This window comes from Staurois parvus, unplaced genomic scaffold, assembly GCF_062004578.1.
Source record: "Staurois parvus isolate SC_StPar_1 unplaced genomic scaffold, SC_StPar_1.0 ptg000698l, whole genome shotgun sequence".
Taxonomy (NCBI): domain Eukaryota; kingdom Metazoa; phylum Chordata; class Amphibia; order Anura; family Ranidae; genus Staurois; species Staurois parvus.
The window spans coordinates 2,035,036-2,057,152 of NW_028318494.1; the positions used below are offsets into that span (position 1 = coordinate 2,035,036).

Below are 22,117 nucleotides of genomic sequence, written 5' to 3' on the forward strand. Positions count from 1 at the left end.
CTGAGTGGATGGGGGTGCTGAAGCGAGTTGGGGGCAACTGTGGGGAATGGGGTTGCTCAAGGAGGTTGGAGGCTTTGAAGGTGCATTTGGGCCTTTAGGGTTCTGTGGATCTGTGGGACACTTTTGGAGGTTGTGGGGCATTATGGTGGGACCTGAGGCTGTGCTGTATGCTAGAGAGCACCATGGGGTTCTGGGTGAAACTGTGGGAGGTTGAAGGTACTGTGGGAGCTGAGGGCTCTGGTGGCTCTGTGCAAGGTTGAGGGACACTGCAGGCCACTATGAGATGCTGGGGGACCTATGAGATCTGGGAGGCACTGTGGGAGGTTAGGAAATATGCAGCTGTCTGGGGGCCCAGAAGGAGGCAGGCTGTGGGCTGGCAGAGGACCACAGCCTAGTGGTTGGGAACCACTGGTTTAGATAATCTTACGCTTTAACTATAGATACAAGGCTGAAGACACAAGGGTGCCAAGCGCACTGTTTTTCAGAATGAATTCAAGACAAAGGTAAACATTTTGAGGTACTGATTAGTTACAATAAAAATAATATCTTTTTTTTATGAATTCTTTATTTTTCCAAGGTATATTGGAATACAACATGACAAATTAACATTAGGAAAATACAAGTTTTAGCACTGACTAAATTACATATATAGCAATAAGATGAATAAGAAATCTCTAATTAGGGAAGTATGACATATAGATCAAAAATAACATATAAATAAAAATAATGTTTTAAATATAATAGCAGATTTCTAGTTCCTTGTAGTAGCTCTATTAATCTTTAGTGTTCAGGCAATGGACATTTTCAGCAAGTACAGAAAATAAATGTTAGTTTTTCCAAGAATGCAGTGTCCTTGTCACTTCCAGTGAGCCAAACTGAATGTACAAGCAATGTTATCTTCCTTCTATAAACAACTACTCTACCCGCCCTCTGTGTAATGGAGATTAGGAGAGGAGGAAATGTCTGAAGCCTAGCCTGGGTGACAACCATGGCTCTTTCCATAGATACAGTGGAGTGAGTGAGCGTAGCCACTCAGAGACAGGAGGTATGTTATCCACAGGCCTAGCAGAAGAAAGTAAAGAGAAAAAAAGGTAGCTGATCCTCCCTGTTCTGCTTAGATTGCAGGATGCCCTGGATCATGCGTGCCCCCACAGCATCAACTATGAGTAATGCATTCTTAAATTATACCAATAATTATTATTATTATTATTATTATACAGGATTTATAAAGCGGCAACATTTTGCTCAGCGCTGTACATTATAACATTATAATGGGAGACAGTACACGAGACGGTACAATAACAATACGATTCAATACATGAGGGGTTCGAGGGCCCTGCTCCTTGGAGCTTACAATCTAGGAGGGAGGGGATAGTGGTACAGGAGGAAATAGCTGTGGGGGATGGAGTGGTAGGAAGAGTGGAGGAGGTCAGTAATTAGCTGAGGGTGGGGTAGGCTTCCCTGAAGAGATAGGTTTTCAGAGTGCGCCTAAAGGTGAGGAGAGTAGGTGATAGTCTGATGGATTGGGGTAGGGAGTTCCAGAGGATGGGGGAAGCCCTGGAGAAGTCCTGGAGACGGGCATGGGAGGAGGAGACCAGGGAACTAGAGAGTAGGAGGTCTTGTGAGGAGCGGAGAGTACGTTTTGGGTGGTATTTGGATACCAGATCAGTGATGTAGTTAGGGGCAGTATTATGGACAGCTTTATACGTCAATGTTAGCATTTTGAATTTTATCCGTTGGGCAATCGGAAGCCAATGAAGGGATTGGCAGAGAGGGGTGGTGGATACGGAGCGGTTAGTAAGGTGGATGAGTCTGGCTGCAGAATTCAGGATAGACTGAAGAGGGGATAGCCTGTGGTAAGGTAGGCCAATGAGGAGGGAGTTACAGTAGTCGAGGCGTGATATAATGAGGGAGTGAATGAGTTGCTTAGTAGTTTCTGGGGTTAGGAACGGACGTATTTTGGAGATGTTGCGGAGGTGAAGTCTACATGAGTTTGTCAACGATTGGACCTGGGGCTGGAAGGACAGATAATAGGCTCCAAGGATCAGGGCCCTCCTTTCCCTCTTGTATTGAACTGTATTGTTGCTGTATTGTCTCCTGTTATATTGTAAAGCGCTGAGCAAACTGCTGGCGCTATCAGAATCCTGTATAATAATAATAATAATAGAAACGTATGGACAAATACAAGCATGCAATCCAAGTAACTCCTGGAGTTCATCTTTAAAATGACCAGTCTTTAGTACTAGGTTTCCTCCAGTCAACAAGCAGAAAGTGGGTTTATGCCCTGGTTCACACTGATGGGACTTATCATGCGGCTCGATGCAACTTGCAACACATAAAGCCACGTACCAAGTCAAAACATATTCATTTTAATGGGTTCCGGGCTTAATTAATTCGACTCAATTGCAACTTAAAAAGAAGTTCCTGCTCTACTTTTCTGTGTCTTTGGTGCGACTTTAGTGCCATATACTGCAATGTTAAAATCACATAAGTCGCACGGATTGTCTATGCAACTTTGATGCAATAGTATCGGCCTTCAGAGGATTTTAAAGCCAACGTTACATAACATCAAAGTCCCATTGAAGTTGCATCAAGCTGCAAGCAAGGCAATGCAAAAACTCACTTTCAAGTCACAGTAGTGTAAACTGAGCCTTAGGCTGGCCATATACAATTTTCTGTTCAATTTCTGCCCAATTTCTTTTCGATTTACCTTCAGCTATGTAGTCCAAAGGCTTGCCTAATTGGCAGTGGTGTATTTAGGTTTTGTGCTGCCCTAGGCAACACAACAATTGCCCCCCCCCGCAGAGATAGCCTGACATTGACCAACAACACCCCTGCCCCTGCCCCCCGATAGAGCCTTCCACTACCACTGCCCCCCATACACCAGCCACCATCCTTCACAGCAGGACAGAGAAGGACACTCGCTTTCACAGCTCCAGATATCCCTGGGAACAAGAATGGCGTAGTGCACACACCGTCCTAAAACCCACAGGCTCTCTTGGAACCCACCAGGTACGTGGGCGTGTCCCTTCTTCCATCCCTTCTTCCAAGGGGAAGTGCTGCCCCCCCTAAAAAATGCCGCCCTAGGCAAATGCCTTGTTGCCTTGTGGTAAATACACCCCTGCTAATTGGATACAATTGAAAGTGCTGTTTAGGTTTGACCTCATATTATATGGTTTTTGGTAAACCTAAAGCAAAATTCCAACAGAAGTCCAACAGAACAAAAAAAGAACCCCAGCAAATGCTTGTAAAATGCCAATCTTTGGTAACCACGGTTTTGACTAATTGCTGTTTTTTTTCTTTGTCATTTTAGGTTAACCCAACTGCTATAAAAAAGAATATTACCAGGAAACGGGTGAGTCCTACCAGACCCAGAATTGTATGGTTTTCAGCAGGGGCGGACTGACCATTTGGAAACTCGGGCTCTGCCCCAGGGCCCGGGGTCAGTAGGGGGCCCCATGAGATGCCCCTGGTACCTTTTTCATAGGCTTTTTTGAGTTTGGGCAAGGACACAGGGGCCCCATGATCCCCTATTGCCCGGGGGCCCCATGAGTTGTCAGTCCGCCCCTGGTTCTCAGGATACCATAAGGTACCGCAGAAAATATTGAACAAGCTACACAGTAGTCCATGTACTATAGAGCTGTAATTGTACAGTAAGTATAGGGCTCAGTAACTTTTTATCCTCAGGACAAACTATACAACATGTTCCCCCAGAGTCTCCTTCTTCCAGATGCATGGTGATTTATTCAGGTAGCAATTGGATGCAGCAGCAATTAAAAAGAAGAGAAAAAAATTAAAGAACACGGTGTATACAAAGTTCAGACAGCTGTGTCAGCTTTCATTAGAACAGCACAGGGTATGGCATTATTTTGGAATAGAGCTGGCAGGTATGCATTTGGTGTATATTAATTTAGTAAAGTAGTTTGGAGGGCAGAAGAGTAAGTGAAGACACGCTGATCAGGCTGAGATAAAAATAAAATGGGGCTTAAACCCTTTGAGGACCGAGGGACGTATTTGTCCCATGTTTTTAATTGCCTGTATCATCTGATTAAGAACTTAAAATACTTTTTTTTTTTTGGTTTGAGTCAAAATATTAGTTCTTATCAACAAATGGATCTAGCTTTTTGCCAATTATTTCATGAAATGGCTTAGTTACAGCAACTGAAGTGTACGAACTTTAAAAACAAAAATTGGTTCTTTTGGCATTCTGTAATCTTATGGTCCTCAAAGGGTTAAAGGGGACCTTCACCCTAAACCTCATCTCATCTTGCCCTGTCTCCTCCCTCTCTACCTGTGTTCCATTTGGATGTAGATTTTAATTTATTTATAAAGATTCATTGTGCTGCAAAGACTGGGCAAGTTTGAGGTCTGCGCCCCCTCGTCACCCTCTCAGATTCTTTAGGTCCCAACAGAAATGGGCGGCACAGTGGCTAAATGGTTAGCACTTCTGCCTGGCAGTACTAGGGTCACTGGTTCAAATCCCAGCCACAGCTCCACCTGCCTGGAGTTTGCATGTTCTCCCTGTGCCTGTGTGGGTTTCCTCTGGGTACTCTGGTTTCCTCCCACACTCCAAAGGCATGCTGGAAGGTACATTGGCTCCTGTCTAAATTGTCCCTAGTATGTGTATGTATGAATGTAAGTTAGGGACCTTAGATTGTACACCCCTTGAGGGTTAGGGACTGTTGTGAATGTACAATATATATGTAAAGTGCTGTGTAAATTGATGGCGCTATATAAGCACCTGAAATAAATAAATAACTGCTGAACATCTGCACACATTTGGGTTTCCCCATACATCTGCACACATTTGGGTTTCCCCATACATCTGCACATTTGTTGGGTTTCTCCAGGCATTCGCAAAGATGGTTAGTATAGAATTCCCAAAACTTTGCTGCCTTTGTGCGCATGCAGGAAATAGCCACAGATATGCTGAAGGGCTCTGTCAGTACTAGATGACCAGGCAGAACCCTTTTGGAATATCTGTTCAAGTGCTATAATAGCGGAGGATTTTCCCTCTATTCTTGTTCTGGGGACAACCCAAAATTTTGGCTGAATGTCTCTTATGGGGGTACAGACAATAATAAAAACCTGACAAGTGTTCTAATATCTCTCCACTCAAGCTAAAACAAATGTCTTTACTTATACTTTAATGATTTTCAAATGAACAGATACCCACATATACGTACAGGAGTAGCAGGGGTCACAATTGCAACCCAGCCCCATGCTCCAGGGGCCCCCTTCTTCTACATGTGGATAGGAGGAGCAGTGGGGTGGGTGCAAAAAGGGGAACCGATCTTTTCACTTTCCTCCTGCAGCCGCTATATACCGGCTTCTACTCCTCTCCATCCAGCAGGAAATCAGTGGCAGCAGGAGGAAAATGGAGAGATAATTTCCTGTGTATACAGCTGCCCTTGCTCCTCCAATCCAGCTTTTTTCTGCTGCTGGTCCATATGTTTTCCTGCCCCCCCCCCCCCCCCCCGTGCTCTTTCCCAGCCCCTCTGTGCTTTCCTTTGGCCCCACTCATCTCCTGCTGCTCTGCCAGGGTTTCCACCTTCCCTCTCCCGTTGGCGGCTGCAGGGGATGGAGAGCAGGGAAGGGGTCAGTAAAAGTGTCATTTACAGTCTCCTTCCTTGTCTTATTGAATAGAGTCAGTGATCTGTACCGATCACTGACTCTGTTCATTCATAACTGAGGCATAGTAAACTGTGTTGATTATACTTCAGTGTATGAATGGACAGGAAGTTCTGTACAGGGCTATTCCTGTCTATTCATTCTGTGCAGCTGAGGCTGCAGAGATGGAGATTGAGAGTTGTGTCCTCAATCTCCTTTCTCTGTCTCAAAATTGGAACAACAGAGGTCTGTGTAGACCCCTGATATTTCACGAAAGCCCCCCAATGGAGCTCCTAAAAAAATTGTGACAAATACTAAAAAATAATATGGTAAAATAAATAAATAAATAAATAAATAAATAAAAGCTACTGACACCAGTGGCGGAACTATCAGGGTCACAAAGGTTGTACTTGTGACTGGGTGCTGGCATTTCGCCACCGGGCAGGGTTCCAGCCAGGGGTCAGGGGGGCCCTTCATGTTTTTTTGCAACAGGGCCCGGAAAGGTTCTAGTTACGCCACTGCCATATGCATTGGTTTTATAGTTACATAGTTGGTCTGGATGAAAAAAGACAAACGCCATCTAGTTCAACCAATAAAAGGGTAAAAAAGTCATACAATCCTATATACACCCCAAGTCCAATCTTTAACTAACTCGTGCAGACTCCATCTCCGCAACATCGCCAAAATCCGCACGTTCCTAACCCCAGAAACCACTAAACAGCTCATCCACTCCCTCATCATATCACGACTCGACTACTGCAACTCCCTCCTCACTGGCCTGCCTCGCCGCTGGCTATTCCCTCTTCAGTCGATCATGAATACGGCTGCCAGACTCATTCACCTTTGCAACCGCTCCATCTCCGCCACCCCCCTCTGCCAATCCCTCCACTGGCTTCTGATTGCGCAACAAATCAAATTCAAAATCCTAACACTGACGTACAAAGCTGTCCACCATACTGCCCCGAACTACATCACTGACCTAATATCCAAGTACCGCCCAACACGCACACTCCGCTCCTCACAAGACCTCCTTCTCTCTAGTTCCCTGGTCTCCTCCTCCCATGCCCGCCTCCAGGACTTCTCCAGGGTGTCACCCATCCTCTGGAACTCCCTGCCCCAACCCATCAGATTATCACCTACACTCCTCTCCTTTAGGCGCACCCTGAAAACCCATCTCTTCAGGGAAGCCTACCCCACCCCCTGCTAACTTGACCGACCTCCTCCACTCTTCCTACCACTCCATCCCCCAAAGCTATCTACTCCTGTGCCACCATCCCCTCCCTCCTAGATTGTAAGCTCCAAAGAGCAGGGCCCTCAATCCCCTCATGTTTTGCATTGTATTGGTATTTTTCTGTCACATGTTCTGTCCCCCTTTGTAATGTACAGTGCTGAGTGAACTATTGGCGCTTTATAAATACTGTATAATAATAATATACACAGTCCTATACCCACAGTTGATCCAGAGAAAGGCAAAAAAACAATAAAGCTTGATCCACTTTGCTCCAGGAGGGGAAAAAATTCCTCCCCAATAGGTAATTGGATATTCCCTGGATCAACTTTACCTATAAATATTAGAAGTTATACTGATTTTTTATATCTGCCCGAAGTTCAGCTAGGTAAACCTAGTTTTGGATAAACATGCAATTTCTGTTCTGCAATTAAAGAAAACTACCTACCTACTTATAGTTGTCTTTGGAATGTAAATACGTAAGATTGCCGTCATCCTGCACTTGCCAATGGGAAGCTTCCAGCTTGGCACCTGGAAGAAGCCAGGAAGGAGATGCCGCCACTGGAGGTAAGTATCGTGGAGTTTAGCTCTATTTTAAGTACTTGTATGTTATATAATTTGTAAGTATACAATTTAAATATTTATTTCCTCTCACAAATTTCGATGCCTTCAGCTTTCCATTTCCTCAGAAGACTGGCAAAAAATATATGTTTAGTTTTAGTTTACTTCTATTTGCAAGTCCAATGAAAGAAAACTTGGGGTGGTGGTTCCCACACAGCAAGACTTCCCTCAATGGGCACCCATCAGCAGCTCAAACCATAGACATACAGAAAGAAGTGCCAGACTAAAAATGAAAGAGTTCAAGATAACTTTAATTGTGTGGAAATAAGTCATATAAAAATATCCAATACATTTTAGGGGCAATAGTGGCCTTGAAAAGCATTGGTTGCTTCTAACTGACGTATTTACCAAAAATTAAAATGATCTTGGACTTTTTCACCCGTTTTTGGTCTCTAGCTCCTTTCTATACTTCTATGCCAGGAAGGAGATGTCCTTATAGTTGTCTTTGGAATGTAAATATGTAAGATTGCCGTCATCCTGCACTTGCCAATAGGAAGCTTCCAGCCTGGCACCTGGAAGAAGCCAGGAAGGAGATGCCGGCACTGGAGGTAAGTATTGTGGAGTTTAGCTCTATTTTAAGTACATGTATGCTATATAATTTGTAAGTATACAATTTAAATATTTATTTCCTCTCACAAATTTCGATGCCTTCAGATTTTTATTTCCTCAGAAGGCTGGCGAAAAACATATGTTTAGTTTTAGTTTACTTCTATTCGCAAGTCCAATGAAAGAAAACTTGGGGTGGTGGTTCCCACACAGCAAGACTTCCCTCAATGGGCACCCAACAGCAGCTCAAACCATAGACATACAGAAAGAAGTGCCAGACTAAAAATTAAAGAGTTCAAGATAATTTTAATTGTGTGGAAATAAGTCATATAAAAATATCCAATACATTTTAGGGGCAATAGTGGCTTTGAAAATCATTGGTTGCTTCTAACTGACTTATTTACCAAAAATTAAAATGATCTTGGACTTTTTCACCCGTTTTTGGTCTCTCGCTCCTTTCTATACTTCTATGCTTTGAGTCATATATGTTTCTGCATCACCCGGGGATAGCACCGACTTTCTGGACCCAGGTGCTGACCCAAGGATAATGAGATCAGAGCATGTGCAGACCAAAAGGTGTTAACATGTCAGTAGTATGCACTTGTTGCCTATTTATTTACACTCTCCGGCCATTTTATTAGGTAAACCTTGCTAATACCAAGAAAATCTCCCCCACATCAGTACACCACCAGCAGCCTGAACCATTGATACAAGGCAAGATGAATCCATGCTTTCATGTTGTTTACCAAATTCTTACCCTACTGTTGCCTTTCTATCATCTCAAACCAGTCTGCCCATTCTCCTCTGACCTCTGACATCAGCAAGGCATTTTCCTCCACACAACTGTTGCTCACTGGATAGTTTTTCGGAACCTTCTCTGTAAATCCTAGAGATGGCCGCGTGTGAAAATCCCAGTAGATCAGCAGTTTTTGAAATACTCAGACCAGCCCGTCTGGCACCAAAACCTGTGCCACGTTCAAAGTCACTTAAATCTCCTTTCATTCCCCATTCTGATGCTTGGTTTGAACTTCAGCAAGTCCTCTTCACTACGTCTAGATGCCTAAATGCATTGAGTTGCTGCCATGTCATTGGCTGATTAGCAATTTGTGTTACCAAGCAATTGAACAGATGTACCTAATAAAGTGGCTGGTGAGTGTATAATCAAAGCTATCATGGTCTTTGATGTACTTTAATTAAAGACTGATTTTCTAAAAACTCAATTTGAGTAATATTTACCAAAATTGATAAGTCTAAAGCTAAATATTTGTTTTTATTTGCCTCTTTTTAGGGGTTTGGTATACCTTCAACCGCACAGAACGTCTGACGACTTTTCTACCCTTTATGATGACACCTATTAGCTGCGTGAGAACCTTCAGACATGTAGAAGATCAACTGAATTCCATCTCCAGTATAATAACATGGAGGTAGGAACATAATTTGGTAATAGGCTTTATTTTGCCAAAAGTAAAGAAATGAACCCTAAATTGTCACATACATGGCAACATAATTACATGCTGAATGAACCCAAATATTTTAGTTGGCTATATTTACTATTTGTTTATTTAAGAGTTTTTATGGTTGTTTAGTTTGTGTCATGTAATGTTCTTTGTATTTGTGTTTTTTTTTTTTTTGTATATTGTGTTATTTGTGTGCCGTCAGATTTCATGTTTTATTTTTTTTCCCACTGTCTTTTTTTTATGCGGCCTAATGGAAATTTAAAAGCCACTAAAAAATAAATTTGAGAAGACAAACTACACCGTTAAAGGCCATCTCTGAGCAAAAAAAAAAAAAATGTTCCCATGTAGTGGGGCTGTGCCAATGCTGCACAGGTTAACTGCTTGTTTTTGTCTTGGGAACAGGAGAAGGAAGATATACTTATCTGATCCTCCAATCCTCCCAGCACAAGACTGGTTTGGCACCCCCACGCTCCAGCGGTCTTAAGTTGTGGACTGTCCCTGATGTCATCAAGCCCAGAGCAGGCTCCATAGACCAGGAGTCATCCACTGCTAGACCATGGGGGACCACCATTTTCTGGTGAAGGATCGGGTGAGTATAACTTTCTCCTCACTCCTAGACAAAAGGAGCAGTTGTGCAGCTCAGTCTAAAGTCTGACAACTTGGGGTTTATTTACTAAAGCTGGAGAGTCCAAAATCAGACTCCCTTCTGCATAGAAAACAATCAGCTTCTAACCTCAGCTTGTTCAATGAAGCTTTGGCAATGAAACCTGGAAGCTGATTGGTTTCTATGCAGAAGGGAGTCTGATTTTGGACTCTCCAGCTTTAGTAAATAAACCCCCTTGTGTCTCAAAGCAGGTCTCTGCAGCTAATCCAGAGTACTCTGGGAATCCTTTGCCATGTGTTAGATGTTTAATTGTAAAACAAAGATTGAAAAACAAATTTTTATAACAACATTAGAAAATGTATAAACTTAATGAAAAACAACTGAATTACAACTTTTTTCCTTTTAATTACTTAATCCACAATTTTGAAGTTCTCATGCACACTGGACATTGTTTACGTGGCTGTCAGGCATGGACTCAGCACTGGTGGTGGGACTCACCTGCCGTGTGGGCTGCAGTACCAGGGCTGACCAGCGAGTGCTCTCAGCAGCCAGAAGCTCACTCCTGCAGTCAGCCAACACCTGGGGCTGATTGCAGGAGGTGTATTTAAGGAATGACCAGGCCTGTGATCAGTGCCTTGGTGTATGTTTCCCATGAGCCTCTGTACCTTGTATCCTGTGTTCCTGTTCCTCTGCCTATCTGATTTGTTGCCGACTCTGCATTGTTCCTGACACTGCTGACCGTCTCCTGTTTAACCCCTGGCTTGCCTGACCATCCTTCTGCCTGATCTTCTGTACCGTGCTGCCCGTGAGTTACTGAACCCAGCTTGTGACCCTGACCATTCTCTGCCTGATCCTCTGTACCGCGCTGCCCGTGAGTTCCTGAACCCGGCTTGTGACCCTGACTATTCTCTGCCTGCTCCTTCGGTACCTCGCTGCCCGCACGTTGCTGACCTGGCCTGCCTGACTACGCCTTACGCTACCCAGACGATCCATCCATCCTGCACGGATCCAGTCATCCCTGCTCACACCTTCTGCCTCTTCACATCAGGCTTCCTACCTGCATATACCTCTGGCGGATCCCTCTACCACTAGCAGGTGTACTCAGGGGCCGCGTCCTGGTTCCTGTCTGCTCCAAGTCCATCCCCACCATCAGGGGCCCTGGTGAATAAGCAGACTGGGACTTAGACTCCGCGCCCTGGGGAATCCTGTCCTGGGGACCGCTAGAGGTACCACCAGACGGTCGTTAACAGAACTATATGGCCGGCCTGACCCTTCCACCTCTCCAGCCCTGACTGCGCCTGTGTTCCTGCACATACTAAGATTAGTGGAAGGTTGGTTTATTTACTGAGTGTTGTATATTTGGGTAGCTAATAATAAATTATATTATCATATCATTCCTGAAGCCTGTTACTTCCCTGTGTCAGTCCACACATTTCTGGTCATACCCGGATCCCTGACAGTGGCTGTTAGGTGCAACTGGCAATTTTTTTCTGCCTCTAAACACCCCCTGCATGTTAACCTATGTGTCCATGCACACATTAACGTTTAGAGGCGATGAGGCAGAAATTGAGCGTTAATTAATTTCAATGGCCAGAATACAATATTATTCTGGGCAAATAAATAAACTAACGCCCAAGAGCTTGATGCGGCTAAACATGTTACACACCCTTACAAGCGTCAGGCGTTTTTCTGCTGCCAGGAGTAAAGGCGTGTAGGAGAGTTGGCAAAATGTCCAGTGTGCATGAAGCCTTCAAAATAGAGTTCTGTAGGCACTAAAGGGAGCTCAGTATTTGACTCATTCCAAAGCCCTGCTTAACAGCCGTTGCGATATCAGCTACATCAGGAGCATTGTTTTCTGTTGGTTGACTCGTAAGGTGCAGAGTTATCAAAGTTATCTGAACCTCCATGTTTTCCAATTAACTCTTTGGGCGCCAAGTCTGGGTCGCATGAGAGGACTACCACCTGGAGTGGGTTCTTCTGGGCTATGCTAGGCGCTTGAGACAGGGCCACTCTCCTACACATGGGGTACCTTCACTTTAGTGCCATTTCATCAATGCCCTGGAACAAGGCTGAAGCCGCCATGGGGGAATACTTGACTTTAAGGCAGTTTAGAGATGACCGATACACCGCGTACACTTGAACAATGGCTGCTCTTCCAGTTAACCCTCAGGTCCCTGTGTAAATGTACAGCTTTCCACTGTAGCTTGCAATTAGGTGGGCTGTTGAACACTAACCACAGCCACCCGTCCAATGTTTCCCACTACCGGTCTCGGTAGCATCATGGAACCCCGCAGCGCACATAGCGTGGGCTCCAACGTGCACTTGAACTTCTGTACCTCTATGCAGGATGGGGGCTTCCGCAGTGCAGTTCGGATCCAGTTGTTAGGGAGATGGAATGCAGTGTAGGGCGTGCCAACATCTCCCTTGCGGCTAGAGGCAATTCTACCTATGACAGGTACACGTTTCTGACAGGCTGCTTGATGATTGTACTTTCGTTGCTCATGGCAGCCGCATGTATAACTTGCACTAGAATGACTCTTAACGTGCTGACTTTTCATATCCAATGTAATAGTGACCCAAACTGTAGACTGAGCATGCAATAATGACGGTTACTTTCAGTACACCAATTTCAAAGGACTTCAGAACAGGCAGAATGCTTTTACTGAATTAAAGTGCAGCTGTAAAAAGTCCAAAAAACCAGACTAAACAGTTCAACAAAATGAAACAGTCAATATGCCTAAGTCCCTAGTCCCTACTCCTAAACAAGCAATGTGCTGCCCTGGCATACCTGCAAAGGAAGAGTCCATGTGCTTTCAGGTCCATTAGTGGCAAAGTCCATGATTTTGGCAGAGTCCATTAGGTGGAAGCTCTCTGTGGCAGCTGGAGATTATATCTTGCTGGTTTGCTGTGTCCTCTCTCCCGTCCAGCAGGCAGCGACTCTCAGCTCCAGACCACTGTCCCTTTTATATGCACAGGATCAGTGAATCAGACCCAAAAAATCCTGCCAAAACCAAAAAACCAGGAACAGAGTTAACCCTATCCCTCCCGTCTGGGGCGGCACCGAAGTACCAAAATTGCAGCCCGCTTACATGTGTGCACGACCTTGTGTCTGGAGGAGAAGAAAGATCATTCAGCAATAGGTGTGTTTGCCAACATCTATAAAACTGCTAATCTGTTTTCATTTATATTGCTTCTTTTATTTTTTCTTTAGATATCTTGAAAAAGATTTCATCAACAGATCTTGGATGATCAGCAAGTTTTGGAAATTGTCCAACAGAATCTAATGTGGAAACATGGTACTGTGAGTCCAAAATGTCAGCATTGCGATAACAATTTTTTTCATGTTTAATGGTTTGTATGATGATAGGTGTCTGATATGATAAATATATATGTCCACACGGCATGCAGGTTCTTCTCCCCCCTCGCGAGCTGCCAAATTAAAAGAAAAAACGTTCCCTAAGCTCAGCTTTGATGCATTTTATAAACTTTTTAGAAGCATTAAGCGCCAGTTCACACCATAGAAACACAGTCTAGATGCATTCTGGATGCGTTTCCACATGCGCGTTTTTGACGCATTCTGGTGAGTTTTTAAAGCATTTTTTGGTTCATTTTTTTCCCTCTCTTTTTTTTCATTGTAAATAGGGACCTGTGAAATTCAGTGAAATTCTGTGCAGGAAATATGCAACCTGATCTACTTTGTCTCTGCAACCGGAATGCACTGGAACTGCAAGCACCGATGTGAACTATGGCCACCTTATATCCTACTTTCTGTGCATTTTGGATGCAGAAAAAAGCAACTGAAACTCATCTGGAATTGAGTAATACCTCATCTGGAATATGCAGTTCAGTTTTGGGCACCAATTCACAAAAAGAACATTGGGGAACTGGAGAAAGTGCAGAGAAGGGCAACCAAACTGATAAGAGGCATGGAGGAGATCAGCTATGAGGAAAGATTAGAGGAACTGAATTTATTCTCTCTGGAGAAGAGGAGATTAAGGGGGGATATGATCTCCATGTATAATACATAAGGGGGGATGTTATCTCCATGTATAATACATAAGGGGGGATGTTATCTCCATGTATAATACATAAGGGGGGATATGATCTCCATGTATAATACATAAGGGGGATATGATCAACATGTATAATACATAAGGGGGGATATGATCTCCATGTATAATACATAAGGGGGGATATGATCTCCATGTATAATACATAAGGGGGGATATGATCTCTATGTATAATACATAAGGGGGATATGATCACCATGTATAATACATAAGGGGGGATATGATCTCCATGTATAATACATAAGAAGGGATATGATCTCCATGTATAATACATAAGGGGGGATATGATCTCCATGTATAATACATAAGGGGGGATATGATCACCATGTATAATACATGAGGGGGGATATGATCTCCATGTATAATACATAAGGGGGATATGATCTCCATGTATAATACATAAGGGGGGATATGATCTCCATGTATAATACATAAGGGGGATATGATCACCATGTATAATACATAAGGGGGGATATGATCACCATGTATAATACATAAGGGGGGATATGATCTCCATGTATAATACATAAGAGGGGATATGATCTCCATGTATAATACATAAGGGGGGATATGATCTCCATGTATAATACATAAGGGGGGATATGATCTCCATGTATAATACATAAGGGGGGATATGATCTCCATGTATAATACATAAGGGGGATATGATCACCATGTATAATACATAAGGGGGGATATGATCACCATGTATAATACATAAGGGGGGATATGATCACCATGTATAATACATAAGGGGGGATATGATCTCCATGTATAATACATAAGGGGGATATGATCATCATGTATAATACATAAGGGGGGATATGATCTCCATGTATAATACATAAGGGGGGATATGATCTCCATGTATAATACATAAGGGGGATATGATCTCCATGTATAATACATAAGGGGGGATATGATCTCAACGTATAATACATAAGGGGGATATGATCTCCATGTATAATACATAAGGGGGGATATGATCTCCATGTATAATACATAAGGGGGGATATGATCTCCATGTATAATACATAAGGGGGGATATGATCTCCATGTATAATACATAAGGGGGGATATGATCACCATGTATAATACATAAGGGGGGATATGATCACCATGTATAATACATAAGGGGGGATATGATCACCATGTATAATACATAAGGGGGGATATGATCTCCATGTATAATACATAAGGGGGGATATGATCTCCATGTATAATACATAAGGGGGGATATGATCTCCATGTATAATACATAAGGGGGGATATGATCTCCATGTATAAATACATCAGTGGTTCATATAGTGAACTCGGTGTAGAGTTATTCACCCTGAGGTCATCACAGAGGACAAGGGGGCACTCTTTACGTCTGGAGGAAAAGAGATTTAATTTCCAAACACGGAAAGGTTTCTTCACAGTAAGAGCTGTGAAAATGTGGAATAGACTCCCTCAAGAGTTGGTTCTGGCCAGCTCAGTGGATTACTTTAAAAAAGTCCTGGATTCTTTCCTAGATACACAGAATATTACTGGATATAACATTCATAGGAAAAGTTGATCCAGGGAATATCCGATTGCCTCTCGGGGGATCAGGAAGGAATTTTTCCCCTGCAGGAGCAAGTTGGATCATGCTTTGCTGGGTTTTTTGCCTTCCTCTGGATCAACTGTGGTTATAGGATTATAGTTTTTCTTTTATTGGTTAAACTGGATGGACTTTTGTCTCTTTTCAGCCAGACTAACTATGTATGCCTACATCCCATCCACTGAATGGCTCCACCACAATGTCTCCTGTATCGCTCCTGTATCACATGTAGTGTGAACTACTCATGCTGTCCAGTGCATTTTTTCTGCATCACAAACACATTGATAGTAGGCTACATGGTTTCCAATGGCATATTTCACACCAGTGCAGTCAGTTCCAGTATGTTCCAGTTTACAGAAAAAAAAATAGAATATGCTGCATTTTTTCTGCACTGAACTGCACTGAAACGCACCAAAAATGCACTGGAACTCATAGGTCCAGATTTAAGTTGACGTAAAAGAAAGGGGAAAGAATGAACTGGAATGCATCAAAAACGCATGAAAAATTAGTAAAAATGCACCGGAACACATAAAAAAGGACTCAAAACGCATAAAAAATGCACATACAAAATGCATCTGGAACACATCCGCTTTCTGTAGTGTGAACTGGCCCAAACAGCACCACAAATGCCTATAATGAACTGTAATGTTCTTAATGCACCGCAGTTGCACTGCAAACGCTCCGCAAGCACCTGCCAGCTCGTTTGCGAAGTGTCGACATAGACTGAATGGGTGGCGTTGAAAGGCTTCAAACTTCTCAAGACTCAACATAAGGCTTCAATTTTGAAGCAATGCAATGTTAACCCTGCATGTTTTGTTAATGTGAACAGCACTGTGTGCTGTCCATAGTACCAATTGCATAGATGTTTGAGGAGAGTTAAAAACGCCCCACAAATGCTTGCTTTCAATGCCAGTGTGAACTAAGCCTTACTGTGCACTCCCAACACACGGAGCTGTCAAATACAGATACTTAAAAAAAGAAAAGAAAAGGGTATTAAATTGGGTATGCGTGCAATAAAATACATTTTAGTGTAATCTTTTTCCCCTGAAAATATCGATTTGATAAACGGTTGTGCAAATATCATGTGGCATAGAAATTGCAATTACTGTATTTTTGTTATTATTACTATTTTTTTTTTTTTACAAAGCCACTGCTTTCAGCAGAAAATATATAATATTTGGGGGGGGTTAAGTTATTTTATTATTATACAGAATTTATATATCGCCAACAGTTTGCTCAGCGCTTTTCAATATAATGGGAGACAAAACAGCAACAATACAGTTCAATACAAGAGGGATAGGAGGGCCTGATCCTTGGAGCTTACAATCTAAGAGGGAGGGGCTAGGGGTACAAAAGGTAGTAACTGTGGAGGATAGAGTGGTTGGAAAAGTAGAAGATTCCAGTGTTAGCTGAAGGCAGGATAGGCTTCCCTGAAGAGATGGGTTTTCAGAGATCACCTAAAAGTGAGCAGAGTAGATGATAGTCTGATAAATTGGGGTAGAGAGTTCCAGAGGATGGGGGAAGCTCTGGAGAAGTCTTGGAGATGAGCATGGGAGGAGGAGGCAAGGGAGCTATGGAGCAGAAGGTCATGGGAGGAGCGGAGAGTACGGTTTGGGTGATATTTGGAGACAAGATTGGTGAAGTAATTTGGGGCAGAGTTATAAATGGATTTATATGTTATTGTTAATGTTTTGAATTTTATCCGTTGGGCAATGGGAAGCCAGTGGAGGGATTGGCAGAGAGGGATGGAGAACACTGAGTGGAGGCCAGTGGAGGGATTGGCAGAGAGGGATGGAGAACACTGAGTGGAGGCCAGTGGAGGGATTGGCAGAGAGGGATGGAGAACACTGAGTGGAGACCAGTGGAGGGATTGGCAGAGAGGGGTGGAGGACACTGAGTGGAAGCCAGTGGAGGGATTGGCAGAGAGGGGTGGAGGACACTGAGTGGAGGCCAGTGGAGGGATTGGCAGAGAGGGGTGGAGGACACTGAGTGGAGGCCAGTGGAAGGATTGGCAGAGAGGGGTGGAGGACACTGAGTGGAGGCCAGTGGAGGGATTGGCAGAGAGGGGTGGAGGACACTGAGTGGAGGCCAGTGGAGGGATTGGCAGAGAGGGGTGGAGGACACTGAGTGTAGGCCAGTGGAGGGATTGGCAGAGAGGGGTGGAGGACACTGAGTGGAGACCAGTGGAGGGATTGGCAGAGAGGGGTGGAGGACACTGAGTGGAGGCCAGTGGAGGGATTGGCAGAGAGGGATGGAGGACACTGAGTGGAGGCCAGTGGAGGGATTGGCAGAGAGGGGTGGAGGACACTGAGTAGAGGCCAGTGGAGGGATTGGCAGAGAGGGGTGGCAGATACAGAACAGTTAGTAAGGTGGATGAGTCTGGCAGCAGCATTCATGATAGACTGAAGAGGGGATAGCCTGCGATGGGTTCGGCCAACGAGGAGGGAGTTACAATAGTCAAGGCGAGATATAACAAACTGCAGATTTTACGTTTGCAAAAAAATAAAAAAAAAACTGCTGTAGAGGGGAACTAGTTAAGTAACTCATTGTTAGTAAATGCATGGATGGTATCTGTATATCAGACTGTTAGAAGACAGCCTCAAACATTCACATATGTTCATTATGGACACATTTTATGGCATTTGATAGAAAGCTCTGAAGTATCCCCCCGCCTGGCCCTACCAATGAAGGAGCTTTCAATCTGCTATTCCTACCAGAATCAGAGAGAGACTCACAATGGGGCCGATCTGTTATTAGATGTTGGGGTTGTGGGATGAAATCTCACTAACCCCATGCAGACAGTATTCCTGATGAGAAGTGAAGTGATGAGGACCCTGCAGGAGCACACTGCTAACAACTCGGCTTATTACTTTCTTGGTTTCCAAATGAGAAAATCCTAATTATTTTGTGTTATTTATTTTCATCTCTACGTCGTGGACAACACACATCGATAAAAACAAAACAAAACAGCTGGTTTGCTAAGGGATTATAACATGTAATTTTATGCTAAAAATGGAAATAATTATGTTGCTTAGTAAATAAAGTGAAGCTGATCTGGCCAGTAAGTCTGTTGTTTTTCAGTAGAACAAGCTCTCTTGTATCATGTATCAGTTGCTGACATGAGATAAACCATTTACCACTAACAGGGGTGCTTACAATGATCAGCTTGAATTTATTTATGTAAAACCTTTACCCTAAAAGGAAAAAAAAAACAGTTTGCCGTGACTGTTTATAAAGTATTAGCTGGAGTTTGGCTTCATTTTGTTAGTGTATTTAAATCTGATAGTACTTCTAACACTCCACTCCCCTCAGACTGACAACGCTGCTGTCCAAAGGTGCCCCCTGCGCCCCTTCATCCAGAGTGGGAGTGCTCTAATACAGGAGGTGAGTTAATGGCCAGATCACCAGGTGACAACAGAGGGGACGAAAGCCTAAAAAAAAGGAAAACTAATGCAGCCACCTTATCTAATGATTGGTAAGCTGCAATATATTACAATTATGTTTTTGGATTTACCTGCTTCCTGACTGCCCTATAGCAGTAGTACTGCTACAGGGGAGCAGGGCTGTGAAAAATCATGTATATATACGTGTTTTTGCATTTCCGGGTAGGGGACACGTATGCATCACCCCCCCACCACACTGCTATTGGCGGCTACAGATGTCAATCATCGGGTCCCGGACAGAGATTCCCCTCCAGAACCCGGCCATTGCTGAGTATCACTGACAGGGGAGAGACCTGTGTGTAAACAACACAGGTCTCTCTCCTGCCAGCAGTAACATGCTGCTGTGTATTTCTCTGCACAGCAAAGAAATACACAGCAGCATGTTTCCCTAGTAAAACACACACAGCACATGATGTAAAACAGCACACAGTTAACCCTTTGATTGCCCCTCATGTTAACCCCTTCCTGCCCAGTGTCATTAGTACAGTGTCAGTGCTTTTTATTAGCACTGATCACTGTATTAGTGTCACTGGGGATGTCAGTGGCAGTTAGTCAGGTCTTCCCAGTGTCAGAATGCCCACCGCAGTCCTACAATAAGTCGCTGATCGCCGCCATTACTAGTAAAAAAAATATAAAAATAAAAATCCCAGTATCTATACTGTCATTTGTAGACGCTCTAACTTTCACGTAAACCAATTAATTTACACGTATTGGGATTTGTTTTAGCAATGAATACATTTTGTCCTAAATTTATGATGAAATTTGATTTTTTACATTTTTTTACTGGACATGTTTAATAGAAAAAAGTTAAAAATATTGTTTTTTTTCCAAATTGTCTTTTTTTTGTTTATAACGCAAAAAAACAAAACACACAGGTGATCAAATACCACCAAAAGAAAGCTATTTGTGGGACAAAAAGGGCATAAATTAATTTGTGTGCAGAGTTGCATGACCATGCAATTGTCAGTTAAAGTAACGCAGCGCTGTAACGCGAAAAATGGCCTGGTCAGGAAGGCGGGGAAATCCTCTGGAGGGCGAGGGGTTAATAGCACAATTTCTTGAGGTGTTTAGGTGAAAGTGACGACATTTTTCGCGTTGAAAGGGGAAGAGGAGAGAGTGGTGCAACTGACTGAAAGAGACAAAAGGTCATTGCATAGGATTGTGCTGCAAAAGTGACTGCAGAGCTCAATCTCAGTCTTCACAGCACTCAGTCTATACATGACTGAGATTTAGCTCTGCAGTCACTTTTGCAGCAGTTGTTTCCAGGTCACAATCCTACGCAATGTCCTTTTGTCTCTCTCGATTAGTTGCATCACTCTTTCCTCTTCTGAGTATTAATATCGGTCACTAGTGGTTTGGCAGTTGCAGCTCGCCCGTGAAGGTTTTGCTTATGGAGTTCCCTCCGCACAGTTTTTGTGGACACGGCTTTGGAAGACTGAGATTGAGCTCTGCAGTCACATTTGCAGCAGTTGTTTTCTTATTCCAGGTCACAATCCTGCACAATGTCCTTTTGTCTCTTTTGATCAGTTGCACTACTCTTTCCTCTTCTGAGCATTAATATCAGTCATTTGTGGTGTGGCAGTTTCAGCTCGCCCACGAAAGTTTTGGTTATGGAGTTCCATTCCACAGTTTTTTTGGACATGGCTTTGGAAGACTGAGATTGAGCTCTACAGTCACTTTTGCAGCAGTTGTTTTCTTATTCCAGGTCACAATCCTGCGCAATGTCCTTTTGTCTCTTTCGGTCAGTTGACCATGTCGACCGCGCTTATGCTGACCAGACGATGTTTTCCCGGAAACTGAATATGCCATCCTAACCTTTGATACTGAACCTTGCAAATGAATTGGCGACTTCAGTCACAGAGGCACCAGCTAAACAGCACCAACAATTTGTCCTCTGTGAGGCTCACTAAGCTCTGACATGACTCCTTATGACTAGCAGCGCATGCAGTGAATGATGAAAGTGAGGCTTCCCACCTGTTAGCTAGGTGTCTCATCACACAGCGGAAGCAAAAGAAACTTACATCGTTTCTGATTTCAACGCAAAAACACGTCACTTTCAAACCTGCAAATCATGTAGCATTTAAATGTTTTTTTTCTCCAACCCCTGTAGAGAAAAAAAAATCGAAAATGGCAACTAAGTGTGGAGTTCCTTCTGCACAGTTTTTGTGGACATGGCTTTGGAAGACTGAGATTGAGCTCTGCAGTCACTTTTGCAGCAGTTGTTTTCTTATTCCGGGTCACAATCCTGCGCAATGTCCTTTTGTCTCTTTCGGTCAGTTGACCATGTCGACCACGCTTATGCTGACCAGACGATGTTTTCCCGGAAACTGAATATGCCATCCTAACCTTTGATACTGAACCTTGCAAATGAATTGGCGACTTCAGTCACAGAGGCACCAGCTAAACAGCACCAACAATTTGTCCTCTGTGAGGCTCACTAAGCTCTGACATGACTCCTTATGACTAGCAGCGCATGCAGTGAATGATGAAAGTGAGGCTTCCCACCTGTTAGCTAGGTGTCTCATCACACAGCGGAAGCAAAAGAAACTTACATCGTTTCTGATTTCAACGCAAAAACACGTCACTTTCAAACCTGCAAATCATGTAGCGTTTAAATGTTTTTTTTCTCCAACCCCTGTAGAGAAAAAAAAAATCGAAAATGGCAACTAAGTGTGGAGTTCCTTCTGCACAGTTTTTGTGGACATGGCTTTGGAAGACTGAGATTGAGCTCTGCAGTCACATTTGCAGCAGGTGTTTTCTTATTCCGGGTCACAATCCTGCGCAATGTCCTTTTGTCTCTTTCGGTCAGTTGACCATGTCGACCGCGCTTATGCTGACCAGACAATGTTTTCCCGGAAACTGAATATGCCATCATAACCTTTGATACTGAACCTTGCAAATGAATTGGCGACTTCAGTCACAGAGGCACCAGCTAAACAGCACCAACAATTTGTCC

At 43.5% G+C, this 22,117-nt stretch overlaps 1 long non-coding RNA gene across 5 annotated transcripts in view; it reads left to right on the plus strand.

The window, feature by feature from the left end:
* LOC149446038 (uncharacterized) overlaps nucleotides 1-22,117 on the plus strand; it is a 128,508-nt gene that overhangs the window by 40,569 nt on the left and 65,822 nt on the right. For 3 of the 5 annotated variants that reach the window (XR_016306274.1, XR_016306276.1, XR_016306278.1), the window contains exons 2-5: nucleotides 3,314-3,355; nucleotides 9,294-9,429; nucleotides 9,865-10,051; nucleotides 13,278-13,362. This is a non-coding gene — a long non-coding RNA (uncharacterized LOC149446038). The remainder of the gene's footprint in view (nucleotides 1-3,313; nucleotides 3,356-9,293; nucleotides 9,430-9,864; nucleotides 10,052-13,277; nucleotides 13,363-22,117) is intronic. The other 2 variants (XR_016306275.1, XR_016306277.1) reach the window with 1 other exon arrangement.